This window comes from Musca domestica, unplaced genomic scaffold, assembly GCF_030504385.1.
Source record: "Musca domestica strain aabys unplaced genomic scaffold, Musca_domestica.polishedcontigs.V.1.1 60, whole genome shotgun sequence".
Lineage (NCBI taxonomy): Eukaryota > Metazoa > Arthropoda > Insecta > Diptera > Muscidae > Musca > Musca domestica.
The window spans coordinates 2,106,976-2,118,982 of record NW_026712364.1 but is presented as its reverse complement, the minus strand read 5'-3'; the positions used below and the strand labels follow the sequence as shown (position 1 = coordinate 2,118,982).

Here is a 12,007-nt window from a genome sequence, read left to right as displayed (position 1 = left end):
TGGTGTAGGGTATCATAAAGTCGGCCCTGCCCGACTTTAGGACTTTCTATACTGGTTTTTTATTGTTTTTTTTTTATTTTTTATTTATTTTTTTTTTTTTTTTTGTTTTGCCCATTAAAATTCTAAAAATATCTCCATTCCGCATTTATGCTAAAGGCTCTTAATTTCGCCAATTTTGATTCTTAAAAACATAAACAATACTCTACCGGTTTCTTGTCTATCTATGTTTCGTTTTGTTCTCTTAACACCTAACCGAAGACGGAAATGTGAAATGAAAAATTCCACATGTCATTAGAGGCTATGTTTGTCTATGCGCAACAATGGCAATACGCCACGAGTAGCTACCACAGTTGACTTCTTCATCGCCAAGAACATCGAACCAAGTTATTTGCATTCTTCTTTTGTGTGGCCCAGCTACATAGATACAAATAGATTCCGCCATCGATCCAATCTAATGTTAAGATTGATGTCGACTCTTTTTGGTATTCAATACTGAACTGAGATTGAGATTCGATTATCGCACCCTAAGATTTATTCTTGGTGGAGGTAACGCTCGCGCTCATCAATCGATTTTGACATCAATTCAATTTGTTAATTTATTGACAACTACTTCATTGAGATTCTTTTGCAGGGTTGGTTTGTGTGGAGTTCCCCAGATACATACATTCATACATTTGTTAAATGTTTTTAATTCTAGCACATTTATATTCCTTTTGTTTGCAAATCGAATTAAATAATTATTTGCAATTTGTTAAATCTTTTTGTCTACATTAATTTATACTCTTGGCAGAAAATAATAAAATCCAAAAAAAAATAGCGTGAAAATGTGAAATTTGAACATTTTCATTTTGACTTTTAAAATGTACAATAGTGATGTTTTATATTGCATATTTTTTCCATTTTGACTTACTATTTTCGAATGTACATTTGTAGTGTTTTTTTTTTTTTTTTTTTTCTGATATGATGTGTAGGTTTTTTGTGGGTAGTATAAAGCCACAACGGATAAAACTGTTATTTATAAATACATACAATCTATAAATAACAATTTTATCCGTTGTCGCTTTATATGAAAATTCTAAAATCAGGAAAAATCGACAATTTTTCAATGGAATTGAATTTCAAAATAATAGTACATTTTACCGACAAACTTCGTAAGGACCTTTAAAAATTTGCCTTAAAAAAAATCAGCAAATATTGAAGTGCAAATTTTTTTATTGGTTTGAATTCTGATTGAATAATATTAAAAATGAAATAAGGGCGCAATACGATATTAAATGCTTTCTACTCCAGGACCTACATCGTGCTTCAGCTGGAAGATGCGAACACATTTAAACAAACAAAAATGACCGAAGGAGCGTTATGGGGTTAATTTCAAAAAGTGGACCTACTTCTTTCATATGGCAATAAATTGTCAAATGAGAACACAAAATGCAAAATACATTGGGACGGCAATCAGTCAAATACCGATAATAAAGAACGCAAAATAGAAATTCTACCTAAACATTCATGATACCTTTAATCGCTTTGGCAGGTCATGATATGGGTCATAACCCCTGATAACGGAACAACCCGATTTCAAGTATATTCTACATTTTAACCATATTTTTTTTGTACTAATTTTAGCTTATGTTGATAATTTAAGAAGAAACCATCTTTGCAAAAAATTATCACGTTTTGGTATCACTATCATATGATTTAAGGTATTTTCGGAGTCTTAGACACTTTTTTCATTTTTGGTCCTTATTTGACATCTTTGTTTCTAAGGGGGAAGATAACTTCTTCTTATAAAATTTTTATTTTTCGGAAAAGTGTGCATCTTAGTCTTGAGGCTACCTCTGGTAGAAAATCATCTTACAGATAATTGTCCTAATAGGCATTTATACGCACTACGGGATTTTAAACGTTGGAAATACAAATTTCAAATTATAGCTCATTTGAATGCTTTTTACAATATCAACAATTGTGCTGAATTTTCACATGGGGCTATTATAGATGTTCTTTATCATATAGGTATTCAACACTCAAATTATGGCCTATAGCTGAAAAATTAGATCAGGCTATTCAAAATATCTAAAACCGACGGTAATTATAATTTTTGGCATGAATATTAATTTATATTTACTCATGGAGTCATTACTCATAATCAAGTCATCATTTATAATCAAAATTGTGCCGCCTACATAAGTCAGATCTGTGATTTATTATGCTTTAAAGACTAAAAGTACGGGCCGGCAAAGCGGACCGGGCCAGCTAGTAATTTATAAAACGAAACTTCGAAACAACATGTTTTTATTCAACAGTTCCGAATGTGTGATATTCTGTGTTCTCAATAGGTTTATACGATAATTTTCCTACTCGAAATTATTTCAATTAAACGTGACATATAACATAGCCGTAACCATATTCACAGCCATAACCATAGAAATGAAAATTTTTAAATTTCTATGAACAGCGACGGAGAAATAAATCAGTTATTCCTTAATATAATGGCATTATTACTTGAAAATTTTCAAAAATATTCCGTAGAAAAATACCCCTGGGTACACAAAGATGTGGTTATTCAAAAGTATTTTTTTATACCCTACTCCACATAGTGGTGTCTTTGTGCATTTGATTGTAACATGGAGCAGGAAGCGAGTTACTTTTAAGGATCTTCATAGGATCACTTTCTGAGTCGATGTATGCATGTCAGTCCATCTATCCGGCCGTCTGTATATTTGTGAACAAAATTCAGGTCGCATTTATTATCCGTTTGAGATGAAATTTTCCAAACAATTGTTGTTTGGCCCAAGAAAGAACCCCATTGAAATTGGTTGGAGAATAGGTTCAAATTTAGACATAGTTCCCGTATATATCTTCAACCGATTTTGTGTTAATTGTGCACCAAATGGCAAATATCAGTCCAAATGACCAATGATATGCTTTTTGGCACATACGACCGAATTCAGTCAAATTTGGTGAAAATCGGTTCACATATAGCCATAGCTCCCATATGCGGGGTGAGATAAAAAAACTTTTTTTTTTAATTTTATTGAATGAAAGTAAAAAAATGTCGAAAATAGCATCCAATTTTAGAATAAGTTTGGATTTGTTCGAATTGGTCATCTTTGGCACAAATTATGGCCTTCAAACGGCCAATGAAGCCGTCACATGCTGCCCGTATGTTGGTCTGCGGTATTTTGGCACATTCCCGGCGAAGCGCTTGGTTGAGGCGATCGACACTTTGGTATTTTTTAGTGCCCATCTTGCTCTCCAAAATACTTCAGACACAAGAGTCCAACGGATTGGTATCCGGAGATTTTTGTGGCCATTGGGCGCTGGAAATTAAGCGAAGAACCTCATTTTGTAACCATTCTTGGGTGGCGCGTGCTGAGGGCGATGCTGAGTCCTGTTGGAATGTCCCAAGGTCTGCGGCCAAAATGTTTGCGTGCCTAAGGCTTTAATACACGTGCCCAAGGCAATACTATTTTGCGATAATATTCGGCATTTATTCTGATCCCACGGTCGATTAATACGAGCGGAGAGCGACCATCGGCTTTTAGGCGGCCCACACCATCACCATGGCCGGCGCTTGAGTTCTTGTGGCCAACCGAAGGTGCACATTTTCAGCTGACCTCTTTGGCATGTAAATACGATAAATTTGTTTGTTTACTCATCGTTTTCTCATCGGAGAAAACCAAATTCGGCAGTTCACCACTTTCGGCCAAGCAGAGCAACTCTTTAGCTCTTTTGAGTCTATTTTCTTTCTGTTGCGGTGTAAGTTGTTGCACTTTTTGGAATTTCAATGGCTTTACCCCGAGCTCATTTTTCAATATTTGCCGAATGGAAAATTTTGTGAAATGTTCAGCTTATGAGCCATTTTTTAGGTTTCGATCAAGTCGCTTCTTTACTTTTCGAACCACTTCTGCTTGACATCAAATTTGGAGAAAACCCCTATGTGGGGAAGTTACCAGAAGAAATGGTACGATGTCTATCATCTTTTTAATAGATCTTGTGTTGATGAAAATATTGAGTTGTACTAAAGTCTGAATGGCATCGGATGTTAATTTCGCGTTTTATGAGCTTCATGGATATTCAAAAATTTGAACCTTTGTAGGACATTTTCCACAAGGAGTGGGCCGATATATGCAATTTTCACAGAAGGTCTTGTGTTAGTAAAAGTAATAATAGGATGTGTGAAATATGAAGAGAACTGGATGCTTATTTCGGATTTTATAATCGTTTTGGATATTCAAAATGTTGACACTTTCTGGGGGGGGGGGGTTTACTTGTTGGAGTGGACAGATATTGTCCATTTTTGCACCTCACCTAGCACTGATGCAAATATTAGCATTTGCAAATTTTTAAGCAAAATCGGATTATCCTTTATCTTTCTGTGCAGTAAAATATTATTCCGAAAATTTCGGAAAGTATGGACCTATATTGCCCATCTCCGAACTCGATCTAAGTTTGATGACCATATTACGATGTACCAAGTTTGGATCAAATCGGATACCCCCTTCGAGAGTTATCGTGGACACCACCCAGGCAAATAGAACTTACGTACGGACACCCCTAGAACGGCTTTAAATGTCCTGAATCGGATTTGGACCAAAGAGACCTAGGGTCTAAAATCCATATTTCGATGAGGCACGTTTTGGCCATATCAAACGATATATGACCTCTGTAGCCATATGGCTGAGGGTATAATAATAAGGAATAACTCATTATTTTTAACTACCTGGCAATGCAGCATGCTAAAAGGGTCAAATATGATTACCCAGTTTTTTTCTGGATAGTTGACCACAGGATCGTCTCGTTAAATACCGATGAGTCTTCTAAAAGAAGACCAATAAATCTTCCCATAGAAGATCATAAAGTCTTGCCATAAGCTATCAGAAGACTTTAGAAAAAAAACTGATGGTACTATTTTTATTTATAAAATCGTAAAAAATATTTTTTCTTTACATTTCCGTTTATATATATTTTAAAATAATCCACGTTTATTATTCTGAAAATTGTTAAACATTTTTTTTAAACAAATCTACGTTTACAACTCTAAATCTCTAAAATCGTTAAAAATATTCTTAAAATAAAATAATAATTTATCGCAATATTCCATTCGGCAAATAATGAAAAATGAGCTCGGGGTAAAGCCATTGAAATTCCAAAAAGCGCAAGTACTTACACCGCAACAGAAAAAAATAGACTCAAAAGAGCTAAAGAGTTGCCTCGCGCACAATGGCTACCAAAGTCTCCGGATACTAATCCATTGTCTGGAGTGTATTGGAAAGCAAGGTTGGCACTAAAAAATACCATAGTGTCGATCACATCAAGCAAGCGCTTCGTCGGGAATGGGCCAAAATACCGCAAAGCAACTTTCGGGCAGCGTGTGACGGCTTCATTGGCCGTTTGAAGGCCATAATTCGTGCCAAGGTTACAAATTCGAACAAATCTAAACTTATTCTAAAATGTGATGCTATTTCCAAAATGTTTTGCTTTCATTCAATAAAATTAAAAAAAAATGTAAAAATTATGGCGTTTGACTTTGTTGCAGTTTTTTATCATTATGTATTTTATTTTTCCGCTTTAACTTTTATTTTCTTCAAACTTTTGTAGGAATCTCAAATTCAAGTAACCCGAATGGCAATCTTTAAATTATAAAATCCCATCGCCTCCCGCAAACTAACAAAATATTTCGACGGACAATTGGTGAGTAAGGACGTGTGTGCTGCAATTACTCGACGTTCTGCCCCTTAGCCATAAAGGCATGTGGCCTGCCGGTCTGAATATTTGAGACTAAGTGGCTGGCAGAATGGCTGGAAGTTTTTCCACAGATGCCAAATAAACCTGTTTCGAGTTAATATTTTTTTTGTAAAATTTCTTGTTGTTGTTTGGCATTCAAAAACTACTAAAAAAAAACCCCAACTTCCAAAATAACATGACAAAGATATGTTCTTCTTCTTCTTTTTTCTACTTCATCTGCGTTGAAGCAGCGCCACAACGTTTGTATCTTTTTTTGTCTGTTTATGGCCATTAAATGGATTTATGTTGCCTTCAAAAATTACAAAAAAAAGCAGTCAGTATTGTTTATGTTCGGCGCTTCAGAAGACCATGATGATGACGGTGAGGACAACGAAGAAGTAGAAGACGCTCAAAAACACGTTTCTTTCGTTGCGTTTTATTTTATTTCTCATTTAAATGTAAATAAAATAAAATAAAATAAAATAAAAACAATGTAATAAGAATTTAACAACTACTTTGGCGGAAGGCTTTTTTGAACTTTTCTGAGCACCAAAGCTCGAACTAAATGTGACAGGTGTTAAGGTCCCCGCCGGACAAGGCTATCAAGAAAGTTATAAAGTTGTACATAAATGCTGGCCATAATTGTAGGTTATGAAAAGTGTAGCCATGTAACATTGAAAAGAAGAGTAAAATAAACATGTTGTACTGAAATGGCTTTGAAGATCCTCTGTATAGAAAGAAGCTTCAGCTAGCAAAGTCCACAAGTAATTACCTGTCAATGTAAACATCGTTTTTCTGGTCAGCTAACATTTTGAACCGAAAATCATCATATAGCAATGAGATATTTTTAGAAAGTATTCTAAAAGAAATATATATTTTATAAATATTATATTTATATATTTTTATATTTTTTTCAGAAGCCCATTTAAAAATCCAATTTTTGTGCCCTTAAAATCCACACAAAAAATGTATTTTAAATCCTTTAAAAATTTCTATTTTGTTTGTAAATTATTTTCCTTTTAAAATCGGGAATCTCAAACTATTCTCATTCACTGATTTAATGTTGCCTCAAGAAATATTTCAAAAAATCGATATTATTTAAAACGCTTCAAATGACTAAAAAAAAAATTTTACAAATAATTTTAGAAAAATCCCTTTTTCAACTCAGAAATTTCATCAGGAATAATCGAAAATCCTAAATATTATAGTCCTAAAGTCCTTCAAAAGAATATCAAACTTTCCTTACACTTGCTTTGAAAATACATAGGGTGAGATAAAAAATAGCAACAAAGTCACACGCCATAATTTTTATTTTTTCTTCTAAATTTTATTGAATGAAAGCAAAAAATGTCGGGAATAGCATCAAATTTTAGAATAAGTTTAGATTTATTCAAATTGGTCACCTTTGGCACCAATTATAGCCTTCAAATGCTAATGAAACACAGGATGCCCGAATGTTGCTCTGCGGTATTTTGGCCCATTTCCGGCGAAGCGCTTACTTGAGGTGATCGATACTATGGTATTTTTTAGTGCCAACCCTGCTTTCCAAAATAATTCAGACACAATAGTCCAACGGATTGGTATCTGGAGATTTTGGTGGCCATTATGCGCTAGAAATTAAGAGAGAAACCTCTTTTTGTAACCATTCTAACCAAATTTTAATGTACTTGCTGCTAGGCCGAATTCGGTCGGATATGCCAAAATTAAGATCATTTGGACTGATATTGGCTATTTGGTGATCAATTAACCCGAAATCGGTTTACTATATATATGGGAGCTATACCCAAATCTGAACCGCTGTTTAAAAAATTTGGCACACTTATTTCAGATCTGTATTGAATATCTGGTACCATATATTGTTCTCATGGAGTACATATTACGTATGTGAGGGACTTTCAACCCCAAGTCGGATAAAACACATACATGGGAGCTATAGCTATATCTGTACCCATTTGCACTAAATTTGAAGTACTTGTTTTTAGGATGAATTCATTCGGAATTGCCAAAATTCGGTCCATTTGGGCTGATATTAGGCATTTGGTGCACCAAGAACTTGATATCGGTTTAAGAGCTTTATTCTTATCTTATCCGATCTCGATAAAATTTGACAGAGGTATTTTCGAGCAGTATCTGATGTCCGGTACCAAATATCATTCTTCTGAAGTGCATATAACGCATGTAAGGGACTTAAACACCAAATCGGATGAAACGTATATATGGGAGCTATAGATATATCTGATCCGATTTCCACCATCGGTCGGAATTGCCAAAATTCAGGTCATTTGGACTGATATTGGTCATTTGGTCCACAATTAACCCGAAATCGGTTGAAGATGTATATGGGAGCTATATCAAAATTTGAACCAATTTCAATGGAGTTCGTCCCTGGGGCAAAAAATTATTGTTTGGAAAATTTCATCACAATCGAATAATAAATGCGACCTGCATTTTGTTCAGAAAAATACATGGACGTACGGACGGACAGACGGACTGACATGCATTATCCCACTCAGAAAGTGATTCTATGAAGATCCCCAAAAGTAACAATGGGTCTATCTCGCTTCCTTCTTCATGTTACAAACAAATGCATAATACCCTTACCACTATGTGGTGTAGGCTATAAAAATACAGTCGGAAAATATTAAAAAAATTAAAAAAAAATTTTTTTTTAAGAAATCCCAATCCTGTTCATTCACAAAAAAAAAATAATAGAAAAAAAACAAGTATAAAGCTGTAAGTTTGGCTGGGCCGAACTTTAAATATCGTCTACCATTTGTAATGAGTTTGGCAATTCTCAAAAACAATAAAAACCGTTAAAAATTGTGTTAAAATCTTAAAAATAACGATTGTAGCTGTTATATTAGGGTCTATACGACGACATGGTCCTGCATAGGTAACATTTGTCATAAGCCATTACAATATTCAAATGCAAAACTTAACCAAACAAGTAAAAAAACATTAAGTTCGGCCGGGCCAAACTTTTAATACCCTCCACCTTAGGGTAAAGGAAACATTAGAAGAAATGTAATAATCAAAATACCGAATATCGGGAGGTACCTTTATATGGGGGCTATACCAAAACGTGGACCTATACATACCATGTTTTGCCACACGTACAGGGACCCGTTATAACCTACAAATAACAATTTTCAAACAAATCTGTGAAAAAATGTGGCATAAATCATCAAAATACCGAATATAGGGAGGTACAGTTATATGGGGACTATACCAGAACGTAGATCGATATATCTCATTTTCAATACCAACCATTCTAGACACAATACAAATTGCTCTGCTAAATTTTGGCGCTCTACGTCGAATAATGTGGGCTGTATCATGATTTCAACAGACAGACGGACAGACAGACGGACATCGTTAAATCGACTTAGAATTTTATGCTGATTATGAATATATATATACTTTATGGGGTCCACGACGAATATTTAAGGATGTTACAAACGGAATGACAAAGTTAATATACCCGCCTTTCCAATGTGGAGGGTATAAAAATCGGTGAATAATGTAGCTAAAATCATCAAAATACCGAATATCAGAAGGTACCCTTCTATGGGGGCTATACGAACACGTGGACCTGCATAGACCATTTTCTGTCATAGGCTGTAGTATCCAAATATCAAACAATTCCGGTGAATGGTGTCGCTAAAACCATCAAAATACCAAATATCGGGAGGTACCGTTATATGGGGGCTATACCAAAACGTGGACCTACATGGCCCATTTTCAATACCAAAAGTCCTGCAGACATAACATACATTTAAATAAAATTTTATCAATCTTCAATTCCTTCGGAAGCCAAAGTGATTTCCACAGAAGGACACACGGACATGCGGATAGACGGACGGACATCGCTAAATCGACACAGAATTTTATGCTGATCAAGAATATATATACTTTGTGGGGTCTAAAATGTATGTTTCCAGGTGTTACAAACGGAACGACAAACTTAATATACCCTCCATACTATGCTGGAGGGTATACAAATCCTCTATACTGTCAATTCTTTATTAAACTAAACTACACATTGTCTTTGAATGATTGAAAAATAGTGGAATTCAATAATTTCCTAAATATTAAAAAATTTCACTTTCGAACCACCCCAATATACCCGTCGAATTTCCCTACACCCGAAAATATTGACAAATATTTAATGTTTCCTTTCAAGCTTTGGCACTTAACTAATATTTAATTATACTGGGAATTGCTACGAATCGAATATATGTAAGCATGTGTGCATGTGTGATCTGGTCCATTATGACCAAAAACATAAGTTTCGTCAGCACAGCGATAAATATCTCGAGCTATTGGTGTTTAATTACCTGTTTGATCTTTTTTTTTGGTTTCTGTTTTCGGTGGTCAATTAGATAATCCCAAGAAAGCGGTAATGCTAAATAACAGCAGCAACAGCAACAACAAAAACAGCAGGTGCAGCAACAGCCAGCAGAAAGAAGTTGAATATTTTAATGATCGATAGCCGAATATTGGATGTGTGGATTTCTACGTTGAGTTTTGGATATTTATTTTTTGCTTTGGAATATTTACACACTTTTTTATGTAACACTTTCACACAGACGCACACACACGCGCACGCGAGTACAGAGAGAGCTATGCATCAATTATTTTATTTTACTGTGCTGTTTCGTTGTTTCTTCTTCTAGATAAGTAATTTCTCTTCGATGCGTTTATAGGCCTTTTTTCTGAATCGTGATGAATTAATTTCGAAAAAAATACTTTTTGTTTTGATTTTCGTTATTTATCTTGAGACCTGCTTCTTTGGGTACGTTTTCACGAAAAACAAGTGTAAGAAGAGTAGATTTTTCATTGATTTTCTTTCATAGACTGGCGCTAGGCTAAGATCTCACACAGCCACACTCACTGCACGACAGATATAAGTGTGAAATACTTGATTGCTTTGGAAGTTATGGACTATTTTATGGCTCTCACACACACGCGCAATCAGGATTTACAACTCCACTTGGGATGACTTTCATGTAGTCAACAATAACACACAACACGTTGGGCGCCACTCTCGGAATGTAACACAAAATTTGCACTTTTCAATGGACAACCGGAAAATGTGACAGGAATTCGAGGGCACTGGGAAAACACAGCACATAAATTTCGTTTTCGGAACACTGTGCCACAACACGAATGATTTTTCTTTGCAAATTTTCTCAAATGATTGCTGTAATAATTCTGAATTGAATTTTTTTAATTGTTGCCTTTGAAATATTTCTTTTTTCAATTTTTTTCCTTCGATACGTTGGGGTCGAAATTCTTTTGTTTTTGTTTGGCGTGTTTTTTTTTCTTTTGTTATTTTTTCGGAGGCGAAGGTGCGCGTTTTCAGTTCTCATTCAGTTCAGTTCAGTATCACGTCGTTAACTGAAACCGACAACAGTTGTTGTCTGTCGGCCTTACCAAATGTTCCGAGCGCGCGCGGTCGCTTAAGCTCAGCCGAAAAAATATTAAAACGCGACAAAAACCAACACCACCAACAACAACAACAACAGCAGTAGAAAAAAACATTTAAAATACACATACCTCATGCAAGTGGCTCTGCCGCCAACCATTCATCCATTCAAGCCACAGAGCCAGACATCCAGCGCCAGTACCAGCAGCAGCAGCAAAGTTAGCAGCCAACTTAGCATGGATTGCGACTTCAGCTCCAGCCTTAACTCTGCCGTCTTTTGTTAACTGACTCGACTCAGCTCAGCATATTTGTGTGTCTGTTTAGCTCGGCTTGTCTGAATTACGGTGATTCAAGCTTTTTAGCACTCCACCACTAAGTACGGAATATAAAGTACAAAAAAACAAAATAACAATAACAATAACAGCACCGACTACAACCAACAGAAACATTCAATGGGTTTTGTAGTAAACGCTCTTGGGCCTTACTTGAATGCCAACACCACCAACAACAAAAACACAAGAGTTTACATTTGAATTTACCGTATGGGAAATTTGAATAGGTACAGCGGTGCCGGTACCTGTACAATCTATGGAAAATGGCTCGAGGTTCAGTCTGGAAGAGTCTGGAAGAGAGAGGGAAAGAACAATGGAAAAATTGTTTATTTTTTACATCAAAAAGTCTTCAAAATATTTGATTTTGAGGTTTTTGACCCACATCAAACCTTTCCGAGGTCTCTGTATGGAAACCCTCAAAACCAAAAGTGTCCTCAATCCAAAACTATTTCGAGGTCTGCATATGGAATCCCTCGAAACAAAAAGTGGCCTCCCTTCATCCAATAGTAACATTTAGTGCGCA

The 12,007-nt window shown here is 35.4% G+C and overlaps 1 protein-coding gene across 1 annotated transcript in view; it reads right to left on the bottom strand.

Annotated features, from left to right (window-relative positions):
* Positions 1 to 11,165, bottom strand: part of LOC101900702 (putative uncharacterized protein DDB_G0286901) — a 166,780-nt gene extending 155,615 nt beyond the window's left edge. The window contains exon 1 of the mRNA XM_059129406.1: positions 10,062 to 11,165. The gene's annotated coding sequence lies outside the window, so the exon portion shown is untranslated. The remainder of the gene's footprint in view (positions 1 to 10,061) is intronic.
* Between the last annotated feature and the right edge of the window lie 842 nt (positions 11,166 to 12,007).